The following is a 12,548-nucleotide window of genomic DNA, read 5'->3' on the forward strand; positions in this document are numbered from 1 at the left end:
TCATCACCATGAGCACTAATCCAGCTCCCACTTATTTTTTATTTCTAAAAACTGGGATTCTGGCTTGCTCCTGTTGGTAGGATGCATGGATTAATTAGATGAATTCATTATTTTTATGGATATTAACATGTTCTTTTAAATTCCCTATTTTAATAATAGTACTCATGGATTCAGAAAGTTTGTTATTGCCCTTAACTCTATCCTCTACTTTATGTTCTACATGTAGTTGTTTATCAAATTCTGTCCTTTCACTTCAAAAGCTGGTCTCATCTGTTTATCCCAACTCTTATTTTCCTACTTTGGGAATTCCAATGTCTTTTGTCTGCTCATTTGGTATCGTCTCTTATGGGTTTCCATTGCTTTTGGGTTTCCAATTATAATGTGTCTTTCAAAACGCTCTAGACGTGTTGAAGTTAATATGTGCAATGGCAGTCATGACCCAGCTGTCAGCCTACCTGCATTAAAATTCTCTACCTTGTCAGACTAACCTTGGGTGAGTTGCTTAGCTACTCTGTGCTTCAGTTTCCTATTCTATAAAATGGGGACAGCAGTATCTAGTTGTGGGTAATAGGGACAGCACTATCTAGTTGTGAGTAATAGGAGAGAAAATATATGTGAGGCATTTAGAAAATAGCATTCTATAGTGCTGATGAACATAAGACATGATTCTGATCTGCACCCTGTGATGACTCTTCCTTAACCTGCTGAGTATATCTACACCATGACATACAGGAATTTTCACAATGATTCCAGGCTACCTTTCCAGGCTTGTTTCTATGGCCAATAAACATACTCTATCTGCTCTGAAATATATGCTACGTTATAGATGCACGCTGTATGTTCCAACTACATATTTTCTCATTTTCTCCTGCTAGAATGATCTTGCATTACTTATTGCCCCCAAAACTTCCATTTGTATTTCAAGACTATAGTCAAATTTGCCTCTGTTTGTAGCTTTTTCTGGCCCTTGCTTTTTTGTAGTGAACATCATTTATGTTTTGTATATATTGCCTTGGTTTGGGCATTTCTTTCCATGAACAATGACCTGATTTCCAATGATCATTTTTGTCTACTAGTGGCCTTTGGGCTATTGAACTCACTTTGTCATCCTGTTAGTGAATCTGCTTCACAAAATAAGAATTGGGAAAAAGAAATGAGGTATAGAGATGCCTGGGAATTAACATTCATTGGGAGCAGTGCCTAATTACTAAGTATCATACAATGCTATGTAGAGTGGGGATGTGTTTTGCTGGAATAATCTTGAGGTAGGTTTTAATGTTTTTCCTGGAGTTTCTTTCACAGTGATTGCTTAATAATGTACCCTTTGATGTGTTTCCTTCCTGCGAAAAACTGTTTGCATTCTGTTTCTTGGCTCAGGGTCTATTCTTAGAGGAGCTCACAATAATATACTCCTTCATATACTTTCCATTGCACTCTATACATATTCCGTTTCTTAGAGGATTTTATTACAAAACATTTATTAGTTTTTATCTGTTCTGCCACTTCCTCTGGATCATGGGATATTCTAGTAGAGGGTCACATCACATTTATCTTTGTATTTCTACGATCTTAGGCTGGACTTGGCCCCTGATGGATCTTCAATAAATTATTTGCTATCAACATGAATTGGAATTATCCTTTGTATTGTCAAAGTATTTTAATCACTCTTTTTATTCTCTGCCTGCTTTAGGCTTGTGGAGTGTTCGACCCTGCCTTGACCTTATGTGTCTCCTTCAGGGACTGAAATTTTGTCCCTAAAACCCAAACTAAGGGCTTTGCCTTCTAATCAATCACTGTTTTTTGTTTGTTTGCTTGTTTGTTTGTTTTCTGATTCTGGTTTCCTGGCTTGTTTTTCCTGAAGAAAAATAAAGGGAGAAAGAAATTAAGAAGGAAGAGGGAGGGAAGTGAGAGAGAGAAAGTAAAAAAAAAGGGGGGGGGAGCACAGATCAAAAATGAGAAGTGGGACAGGAGAGAGAGAGAGAGAGAGAGAGAAAAGAAAGAGGAGGGGAGGAAGAAGTAAAGAGAAGGGAAAAATTAAAATGGAGAGGAGTGTTTAAAGTTTGTATTAGGTCCTCTTTCTGTTTTCAGTAAAGTAGAGGAGGAAATCAACAGCGGATATCAAGAGACATGAAAACGTAGGTTTGAGTAGAATGGGAAGGGCTTCCTAGCCTGATGAGAAGCATCATGTAGATGGATAAACAGTGATGAGCCAAAGCACTGGATTTCTTCACTCAACAGACAATTACAGAGCACCGATCATGTACCATATCCCACACTAAGAGGATTGAGACCATTGTAACTGACAAATAGGGCAACTCTATTACCTTCTGTTGGTCCTTTTGTTCTGAATTCTTGGCCAAGCTACCTCAAAATGCATATAAATAATACCATTGACCTAAAATACGAAAATACTCCTAAAAATTCAGTTAAATAAATTATTTAAGCCTTGAGAATAGCATTGCTTTATGAAGTGTAGTTGTTATCAATGTCAGAATCTATCATTTTACTATTTTATGTCCAGTAAAGAGAAAAGTACCTCTGGCAATATCACTTTCTTTATTATCTTTGCTATCCAGAAAGTGGGATATTGAGTCATTGTCCCAAAGCAGAAACAAAAAATGTCTGCTTATTTCTACTCTGAGGTTTACGATATATTCTAAAGTAAAGTGTAATTTTATAACTATAGTCTTCTGACCCAATTTCACAATCCTAAGAAATTTTAGGCCTATGGCAAAAGTCTTAATCTAATGAGTCTGGTTTAAAATTCAATCATAATGTTACATTCTTCTTTCATTTGACATTTCCTTAGCACTTTATCAGTTTTCTCAAAAAGATAAGCAATATTCAATGTCAAAATTACTATACACTCTGGACTTGTGAGAAGTTAATTATGCAACTATAAACAATGCCCATAATAGTAAGAGGATGGATTTGGTATCTGACAGACCTGAAATATAATTTTTTCTGCCACTTATTATCTGTGACCTCAGAGAATCTATTTAACCTCATTGTGTTTTAGTTACTTCTCCAAAAATGGGGAAAATATAAGAATTTAATGAATTAAAAGATAGAAAGCTCATAAAACAATGCCTGACATTAACAGGAATTTGACGTTTATATTGAATTTATATTGAGTATTTGCCTTTCTGTTTGTTTGTTTAAGCTATCCATTATACAGACCATTGTCCTATAAACAGGAAATTCCCTACCTAAAAGCCCTTGGGGGAACAGAGTTGACTTTCCTGTAAAGAAATTTAAATGGCAGGTATCTTCGATGCCTGCGTGTCTCGCCTCTTTTCCGTGCACTTAGGCTTGGAAACCAAATGCATGTAGCCTATACTTTGAGTTTTGGGATAATGATGCAAAGAAATATACAGAGAAGTCCATCTGTTTGGTGGAAGGCAGAGACAACTACAGGAGCAATAACCAGGAGAGGCAGCAGTAGCAGGAGCTTTGACAGTGACCTCCAGAATTGTTAGTGGTGCTTTCTATGGCTTTGAACATCCAGCAGTGGCAATAGCAGTGCAAGTGGCTAACTCGTAGGGTTTGATTTGGCTGCTGTTCTGGTTTGTGTGGCCTCTGCCTGGTTCTCCAACCCCCGCTGAAATACCTTTTGAAACATTCTTTTATCTTCAGTGTCATTTTGTTGCTTTCAGTGAAGATCCTTGACTAATATAGAATTAGGACCAGAAACTTTTGCAGTCAACAAGCCTAAAGGAAAATGGTCAGGGAGGGGAGGAGCACCTGAGCACAGGCATGTTACAAAGTCTGGGATTTGTTAACTGGCCTAAAGGCAGAAAAAAATCGAGCAAATATGAAAGGATAGAACCTTGGTAGCCAATGGCATGTGGTACTGAACCACTAATTAAATTATCCCCTGGAGTCATCTACCATAAAGTAACAATTCAAAGCAAGGCTGTGAGAGACCAATGGCTGTTACAGTAGAGTATGAAGGGAATTTCAAGGAGTGTGAGAATTTTTTGTTTTCTAAATGCATGAATCTTAAATCTTAAAAATGGATGGTTTGCTCAAATTTCAAAATTCTTGGCTTAAGCCTGTAAATAAGAGATTTTCTATGTCCATGTTAAAATGAGAAAAAAGTTATCTTTTGTTTCACAGAGCTTTGGGAGAGTGACAGGGTGTAATAAATACGTAATATAAATTAGTCATTATTATTATTATTGCTTATATTGAAATCATCCAATCTACATTACTTGTTTTACTTGTTTGTCCATGGAAAATTTGGGTAACTAATTTATGAAACCACACACACACACACAAAGAAAGAAGGAAAAATGACTATGTCTAGAATAGTTTGAAGTAGAAATGCAAAAAGGAAAACAGATGGGCAATATCCAGAAAGAAAATTTTTCTCAGTATTGCCCATCTGCTACTCTTTGCTCGCATGCTTTGCAGTAATATAAATTTTCAAACAGCCAAGCAATATAATCCTCAATCTAGTTTAATTTATGTTTACAGCTCATTGGCTGCTGGCAAGGGGATGGTTAGATTCAGATTTGATGATAAAGCCATATAGTCCTCATGTTTATCCCATGAGAGGCAAAGCTGTACAAAAGATTAAAATTAGTAGGAGGCAATTATTCTCCTTATTAATCAATTCTAGACACATTTGGCAGCTTGTCTCCAGCAACAGAAGTGCAATTCAAATAAAGGTGGTGGAGACTCTTCAACGTTAGTTTAATTGAAAGCGTCAAGTTCTTTTTAGTAGGCTGTAAACTTCTTTGCCTAAGAAAATGTTAAGGTTAGTATTTTTCGTATGAAAACGACATAGTTTTCTAAAAGCACCATCAGTATTCATTCTCTTATTAATTTAAGGTATGCTTATTCACACTAAAAGTAAACAGAAGATTATATGATTCAGGAATGAAAAAATAATGTGTTTTTCTCCTAGTGGGGGAAAAGTTGGTACAATTTGGTTTTCTTTTAACAAATGGCCAGTCACCTAAATCCAGAGCAGATATCAGATGATAGCTTTTGAAGACTAAAGGCAGGACTAAAATAAAATTTTCATAGTTAGTGAATAGTTACCAGTTTTTACAGAAATAAAGATGGTAAGGGATAAAGTCTATGTATTACTAGAGCAGTGGATCATTTTTCTGTTTTAATCAGTCAATTCACACACTTAGGGATGCATTTTTAGAACCAGTGACTTTTACTTTTAATACAGAAGAGGAAAGCAGACCAAAGGCATTTCCTTTCCTCTCTTTTGATGATTCTTGGTATTTGTAGGGATGGGCATGTTCTAACAGAGTTGATAACAACTTTAAACTCCCGAGGTCTTATAACAGCAAATGTTTATATCTCACTTCTACTACACGTCACTCTGAGCCCTAGGTCTATGAGTACTGGCTTATCTGGAACATTGCTGCTAGTCCTCATGACAGAGTGGGGGGAGAGCATGGTGAAGCAAGCAGGGTGACAGATACCCTCTTTCTTATCTCACGGACCAAAGCAAGTCACACAGCAAGCCTGAGCTTCACATAGCGACGAGGTGCAAACCCCCCACTGGCAGGGCCAGCGAATATCCTTTGCAGTGCTTATCACAAATATAACCAAAAGAAGCCTTGTGAAATCCCTGCAGGACCACACTGGAAATGTGCAAGGGGAAAAGAATTTTAGTTGTGTTAAGTTGGTCGTCTCTCTAGTGTGGGAAGCGGGAAAAATGATCAAATAAGAAATAAAAAAGTTAAAATTGATTTTTTTAGACCAAGTATCATCTCTAGCTCTTCCCAAGCTACTCTGGTTAAGACATTTTGAGGGTGTGTGTCCTGAAAAGAACAGAGGTGCTCGAATTTGGTAAGGGCATTTGTGTACTAAAAATTACAAGAGTCCGTCACATCATTTGGTTTCACGTTATCCTTTTTGATATGTGTTCTTTCAGTTGAAAAGCTCTATAGTACTACACTAGTTATAATGAATGTATAAGTACTCTGTCATTCTTTGTGTATCCCTTCGTATAATTTTTGCCTGCATGTAGGTCATGGAAACATTTTGATCTCAAATTATGATAGGATATAAGGTAAAATAGGTTGGTGGGAAGTTTGGATTACAAAGGATATTATTTGACACTTAAGATATAAATTTCAACCCTATTTTTCTTCTTCAGAGGAGTACTGACTCAGGGAACATTCTATATTCTTAAAATGGAAGTCAAGGTTAATGGTGCATTTTACATTTCATATAAGGGTGTTAAGTTTATCTGCTGTAGCAGTTATATTAAAAAAAAAAAAAGTGAAAAGAACACATTTTCTCCAACATGGTAGAAATGGGGGGCACCTGGGTGGCTCAGTCAGTTAAGCATCTGACTTCGGCTCAGGTCATGATCCTGTGGTTCATGGGTTCAAGGCCTGCATCAGGCTCTGTGCTGACAGTACAGAGCCTGGAGCCTGCTTCAGATTCTGTGTCTCCCTCTTTCTCTGCCCCTTCCCCACTCATACTCTGTCTTTCTCAAAAATAAACATTAAAAAAAATTTTAATGGTAGAAATGGTTTTACAGTATGCTTTATAATTTATGTTATGTATAAATTGTGTGTATATGTACATATATATATAAATGTGAATTGATTAGTCTTTGAAAATTTTTCATCTCTTCTGTGGTAGATTTCCCTTAATTATACATTTAAATATCCACTTTCTCTTGGACTCTCTGCAAGAAGGGGTAGACCCCCCTTTCACTTGCCCTTTTTTAAAAATTTATTTACGTTGAGGGAGACAGAGCACATGCAAGGGAGGGACAAAGAGAGAGAGAGAAGGAGAGAGAGAGTCTCAAGAAGGCTCTAGGCCATCAGTGCAGAGCCCGATGCGGGGCTTGAACCCAAAACTGTAAGATCATGACCTGAGCCTAAATCAAGAGTTGGACACTTAACAGATTGAGCCACCCAGGCGCCCCTCACTTGCTATCTTGTTCCCACATGAGGGACATGGATTACTAACACTCCTGCCACTTCCAGTCCTCACTCCCGCTCCTCCATGGAAGGAGGAGTGAATTATCTGATCGATGAAATGGGGAGAGGAAATCGGGCAACTGAAGCTAAGGCTTTTCTATTCTTGGTACTTGCCTGTCTGTTCAGGTTGTTCACCTCATAAATAAATTTGACTTGGGTGGGCTCCGTAGGGGTGGGGGGGGGTGTTTGTAGTTCCCGAGAGTTGACTGTAAGTGGGATAAGTGTCTAGCTCTGGGGTTGGTATTAAGAAGTTGTCACAGTTACATGATTAAGCAATGTTCTCAGCAATGGTGCTGTCACGTATACTGCTTTTCCATTTCTCCTCTGACTTCCATCATCTTTTAGTTGATTCGGAACTCAGGCAAGGAAAGCATTGCTCTTCTTCACACCCTGACTGTCTACCCCCCCTTCTCACCACGCCCACACTTTGCTCACTGCTGCAGACTAACTGCTCTTCAACACCTTGTTATTCTATCCAGTCTTCATATTCCTCCTCTCCCTGTTGAAGTGGGGTTTCTGGGGGTGGGACTGTCATCTATATTTTCAGAAAACTACATGGAGTTTTTGATGTGCTCCCAGGTTAATGAAGATACTGACTTATATCAGTTATATTTATTGCATATATCCTTCAAGTTTGCATTTCTAGTTTTATTTTATTTCTGCTTTTTGCAATTTACTAATAAAGGCTATTCATCTTTTTAATCTTTTCCCATTTTACCCTCGTCTATCCTAAGAGCTGAAAACTATCTTGTTGATTTTAGTGTTTGAATTTTAAAGTATGTCATTTAAAAACCACTACAAAAATGATTGATGAATATTTGCATACTGTTTAAAAAAGTCTTCATTTGTACAGAAACATACATACTAAAACACGAACATCCTCCATTGTTAACTTTGCATCCTTTTATGTAATGATTGGGTTCAATATGGTACAGGTAGATACAAATTTATATTTCTCATTTGAATTTAAAAATACATGTTACATAGTAACTCTTTAAACTTAATACATCTTGGTGAAATTTTCATGTCCAAAGATCTCTTTTTGATAATGGCATAGGATTGTACAGAAAGGACTGATGACATTTTTTCTAACCATTTTCTGATGGATAGACTTGAGGTTCTGATTATGTATTACTGTGTATTAGTCGTGCAATGATCATCCTTGTATCCGTGTCTTGTTGCTAACTCATTCAAGTATAGGCTTTCTTCTCTAAGACGATCTATGAGCTCCTAAAAAACCAAACGTTCTTTAAGATAGTGCAGTTAAGATACCAGGACATAAAATAGGGTTCTGGCAGGCCACTCAATAGTTATGCACCTTTGAAACCAGAATGCCAACAAATACAAATTGCTACTTGGGGAGATTGTGTGGACTTCCCAGCGGAGAGATCTCTGTGTGCCTGGAGGCTGGTACCATGGATGTGAACATTTAAAAAAAAAATTTTTTTTTACATTCATTTATTTTTGAGAGACAGAGCACAAGCTGGGGATGGGCAGAGGGAGAAGGAGACGCAGAATCCGAAGCAGGCTCCAGGCTCTGAGCTGTCAGCACTATGCCCTACAGGGCTCGAACTCACAAACGGGAGATCATGACCTGAGCCAAAGTTGGACACTCAACCGACTGAGCCACCCCGGTGCCCCATGGATGTGAACATTTTTAAATATCATTAAATGGACACGCTGACAGGAATGAGAAGTGTGCAGATGAGGTGGCGCTGTGAGCTGGGTGAGTGGCACAAGGGTGGGCTTGGGTTTCAGAACAGCCTGCCATAAGGTGAGTGACAGAGGACTGAGGGCGAACCATCAGGGGAGAGGTAAACCCGGGTGTAGGCTGGTTTTTAATTTTCTAGAAATAGCGCTGAATGGAGTCCTGATACTACTGCATCTGTGCAGCTCTGGACTGTTTCTTTTTCTCCTTCACGTTGTATTTCTGCTCATGCTTTCCCTGCTTCCGTTGCCTGGAAAAAATAATGTATAAACCTGCACAACTTCTGTGCGCTATTTGCATCTATTCCCTTATTTATGAATCGAGTATGAGTAATTCACATTCAAGAAACATGGGCTGAGGTAAAACAGACTGTGTTTATGAAACATATGTTTCTGCAAGTGGAATAATTGGGTCAAAGGCGATGCATGCTTTGTGCAGATTCTGTCAAATCGTTCCCCTAAAGGATGATAATAATTTACTACCACAGAGTATGTCAGTTTTCTTGTATTATTTTGTATTTTCACAAGCACTAGGGATGGTTGACTTTAAAATGTATTTTCTTATTTTTTCATTTTTTTATTAAAATTTTTTTAAATGTTTTATTTATTTTTGACAGAGAGAGAGAGAGAGAGAGAGAGAGAGAGAGAGACAGAGCATGAGTGGGGGAGGGGCAGAAAGAGAGGGGGACACAGAATCCAAGCAAGTTCCAGGCTCTGAGCTGTCAGCACAGAGCCTGACGCCGGGCTCCAACTCACGTTAATGAGATCATGACCTGCGCTGAAGTCAGGCGCTCGACCGACTGAGCCACCCAGGTGTCCCTACTTTAAAATTTTTTTGGTCAACTTTTTTACCCATCAGAATTGAAGCAGATTTCATTACTGCTTTCATTTAGATTTCTGAGATAACTAGTTGAATAATTTTTACATCATTTTTAAAGTTTGAATTTTTATTCTTGTGAATTATCTGTGCATCTTCTTTGCCTAGTTTTATATGGGGTTGTTTGCTTTCTTGTTAGTGGTTCACAGGAACTTTTTGAAAACAATGTATATAAACCATGTACCCATTAAACATTTTGAAAAAAAAAATTCTCACAGTCTTTTGCAGATAATTCAACTTTACAAGTGTTTTCTTTCATACGAAAGTTTAACACTTTTCTGTGATCAACTTTGCTAATTTTTCTCTTGTGGTTCTAAGCCTTCTGATTTGTTCAGGAAGAACTTTCAAACCTCTGTACTCTTAACATATTCTCTCATATTTTTTGTTTATACTTTTCAAGTGCTTTTGTTCAAGTGCTTTTTTCAAGTGCTTTGCTAAAATTTGAATCCATATGGTACTTATTTTTATGTAAGGTATGCAGTACTAACCTAATTTCATTTTTTTTCTTAATTGATAGTCAATGGTCACAGTACCATTCTTTCTCCACTAATTCATGAATATTTGTAAACCTAAATATACACTATTCAATTGATTTATTTCCCCATTGCTGAAGTGTTAATATCTTTCCTGCTGGTGGTGGTAGTGGTGGTTGTTGTTCTTCATCTTCTTTTCCTCTCCCTTCCCCTTCCCCTTCTCTTTCTTCTTCTTTTCTCCAGTCCAAAAGTTTTTTATTAAGATTTTATTTTTTTTTATAAATTTTTTAAAAACATTTATTCATTTATTTTTGAGAGAGAGAGACAGAGTGTGAGTGAGGGAGGGGCCGAGACAGTGGGAGACACAGACTCCGAAGCTGGTTCCAGGCTCTGAGCTGTCGACATGGGGCTTGAACCCACGAAACGTGAGATCGTGACCTGAGCCAAAGTCGTACACTTAACTGAGCCACCCAGGTGCCCCTAATATTTCATTTTCTTAAGTAATCTCTATACCCAACATGTGACTTGAACTCACAACCCTGATATCAAGACTTGCATGCCCCACCAACTGAGCCAGCTAGGAGCCCCCAGCTTCTAAAAGTTTTTAAAGTAAATATGGTTCAGAAAAGGATCATCGATCCTGTTGCCTTCAAGTTAGTGTAATGAAGAGCTGTATCCAGTGGCACATCATATTGTGCCCAAGGAGACAGCTGCTTTGTCTACCTCTTATTTATGGATACCGTCATAAGAACAAGACATGTAGTTGATCAATTGTTAAGGCTTAAACCATAGGCTGATTTCTTCTTCAGGACTTTTTACTGAATCACTACCATGAATGATGTGCCTGACAACTTAAATACAGAAGTCCCCTGACTGAGAATCTGCTACATTAGTCACCCAACTTCATACCCAGGCCCACCACCACCATGGCCACAACTAGGCTTTAGTTCATGTACTTTACCAGCTCCAGGAAGAATGGGATCAATATAGTACTGCTTCAGATGTTCCTCAGAGACCCAAAGGAACATTATGTTCATGATATGGAATCTCTTTTGCATGAAGACGTTAATGATCTCTCTTATCAGGCCTTAGTGCATCCCGTCGGGCTTGCTTGTGATGAAGGTACGTTGGGTGTTAGCTAGGATATGAGAAGCTGGTGGAGGCTGGCTGAAAGGTGTGCTGCTGGCCCGAGCGCAGTCCTGGATCTTCTTTTTTTGTTTCAAATCAAATTTTGTTTTGGCTTCTCGTAAGCCATTTTTTTTTCTTCCTTCTGGAAGAATGTTAGAGTGTCAAACACACTTTCCTTGACCAAGATTTGGTCAGGCTCTTCTGAGCCCCCTTTTGGACTAGGCCTTGACCTTGGGCATCTTTCACCATCTCTGCAGAGTTGGGTTTTAGCAAGACTCCTGCTAAGTCAGTGTAGAGAGACCTCATATACTTAGGATCTGATCGCCTGGGATATCTGATCAAATTCTTCACCGCCACCCTTGTCTAACCTCAATATCTAATCACTCTGGCCTTCAGAAAGAATCCTGTTAAGTCTGTTTAGCCAGAATCTGCCTTCTCTTGATATCTCCTCTTAGTAATTTTCCATCCATTGACTACCTTGCCCCTATAAATCCACTTGTTCTTATGGTATTCAGAGTTGAGACTGAGCTCTCTTAGTTGCTGCAAACCCACCATTGCAGTAATCTCCCCTTTTAAAGATTTTTTTTTTAAATTAACTTATTCTTGGGGCGCCTGGGTGGCTCAGTCGGCTAAGCGTCCAACTTCAACTCAGGTCACGATCTCGCGGTCTGTGGGTTCGAGCCCCGCGTCGGGCTCTGGGCTGACGGCTCAGAGCCTGGAGCCTGCATCCGTTTCTGTGTCTCCCTCTCTCTCTCTGCCCCTCCCCCGTTCATGCTCTGTCTCTCTCTGTCTCAAAAATAAATAAACGTTAAAAAAAAATTAAAAAAAAAATTAACTTATTCTTGAGAGAGAGAATGAGAGAGCGTGTGAGCAGGGGATGGGCAGAAAGAATCCCAAGCAGGTTCTGCACTGTCAGCATGGAGCCCAATGCAGGGCTTGAACTCACGAACTGTGAGATCATGATCTGAGCTGAAATCAGGAGTTGAACGCTTAATCGACTGAGCCACCTAGGTGCCCTGCAGTAATTCATCTCGAATAAAGTCTTGATTTCCATCCTTAACACGTGTCAGAATAAATTTTTTCTTTAATAAGACTCAGCTTTTAAGATTTCATAAACAATTCTAGGATTGGGGCACCTGAGTGGCTCAGTTGGTTAAACCACTGACTCTTGGTTTCAGCTCAGGTCATGATCTCACTGTTCGTGAGTTCAAGCTCTGTGTCAGGACCTGTGCTGACAGCATAGAGGCTGCTTACAATTCTCTCTGACCCCCTTTCTTTCTGCCCCTCCCCTGCTTGCTCTCTCTGTCTCTCTTTCTCAAAATAAATAAATGAACTATAAACAAATAAATAATTCTAGGATTTTAACTGGCATTGATTAATTTTGAGAAGAATTGGTAT

The 12,548-nt window shown here is 38.7% G+C and overlaps 1 pseudogene; it reads right to left on the reverse strand.

The window, feature by feature from the left end:
* Positions 1 to 10,748: 10,748 nt before the first annotated feature.
* On the reverse strand, positions 10,749 to 11,399 carry LOC122238856 (annotated as a pseudogene).
* Between the last annotated feature and the right edge of the window lie 1,149 nt (positions 11,400 to 12,548).

The sequence above is a fragment of the Panthera tigris genome, chromosome B2 (assembly GCF_018350195.1).
Source record: "Panthera tigris isolate Pti1 chromosome B2, P.tigris_Pti1_mat1.1, whole genome shotgun sequence".
Classification (NCBI taxonomy): Eukaryota; Metazoa; Chordata; class Mammalia; order Carnivora; family Felidae; genus Panthera; species Panthera tigris.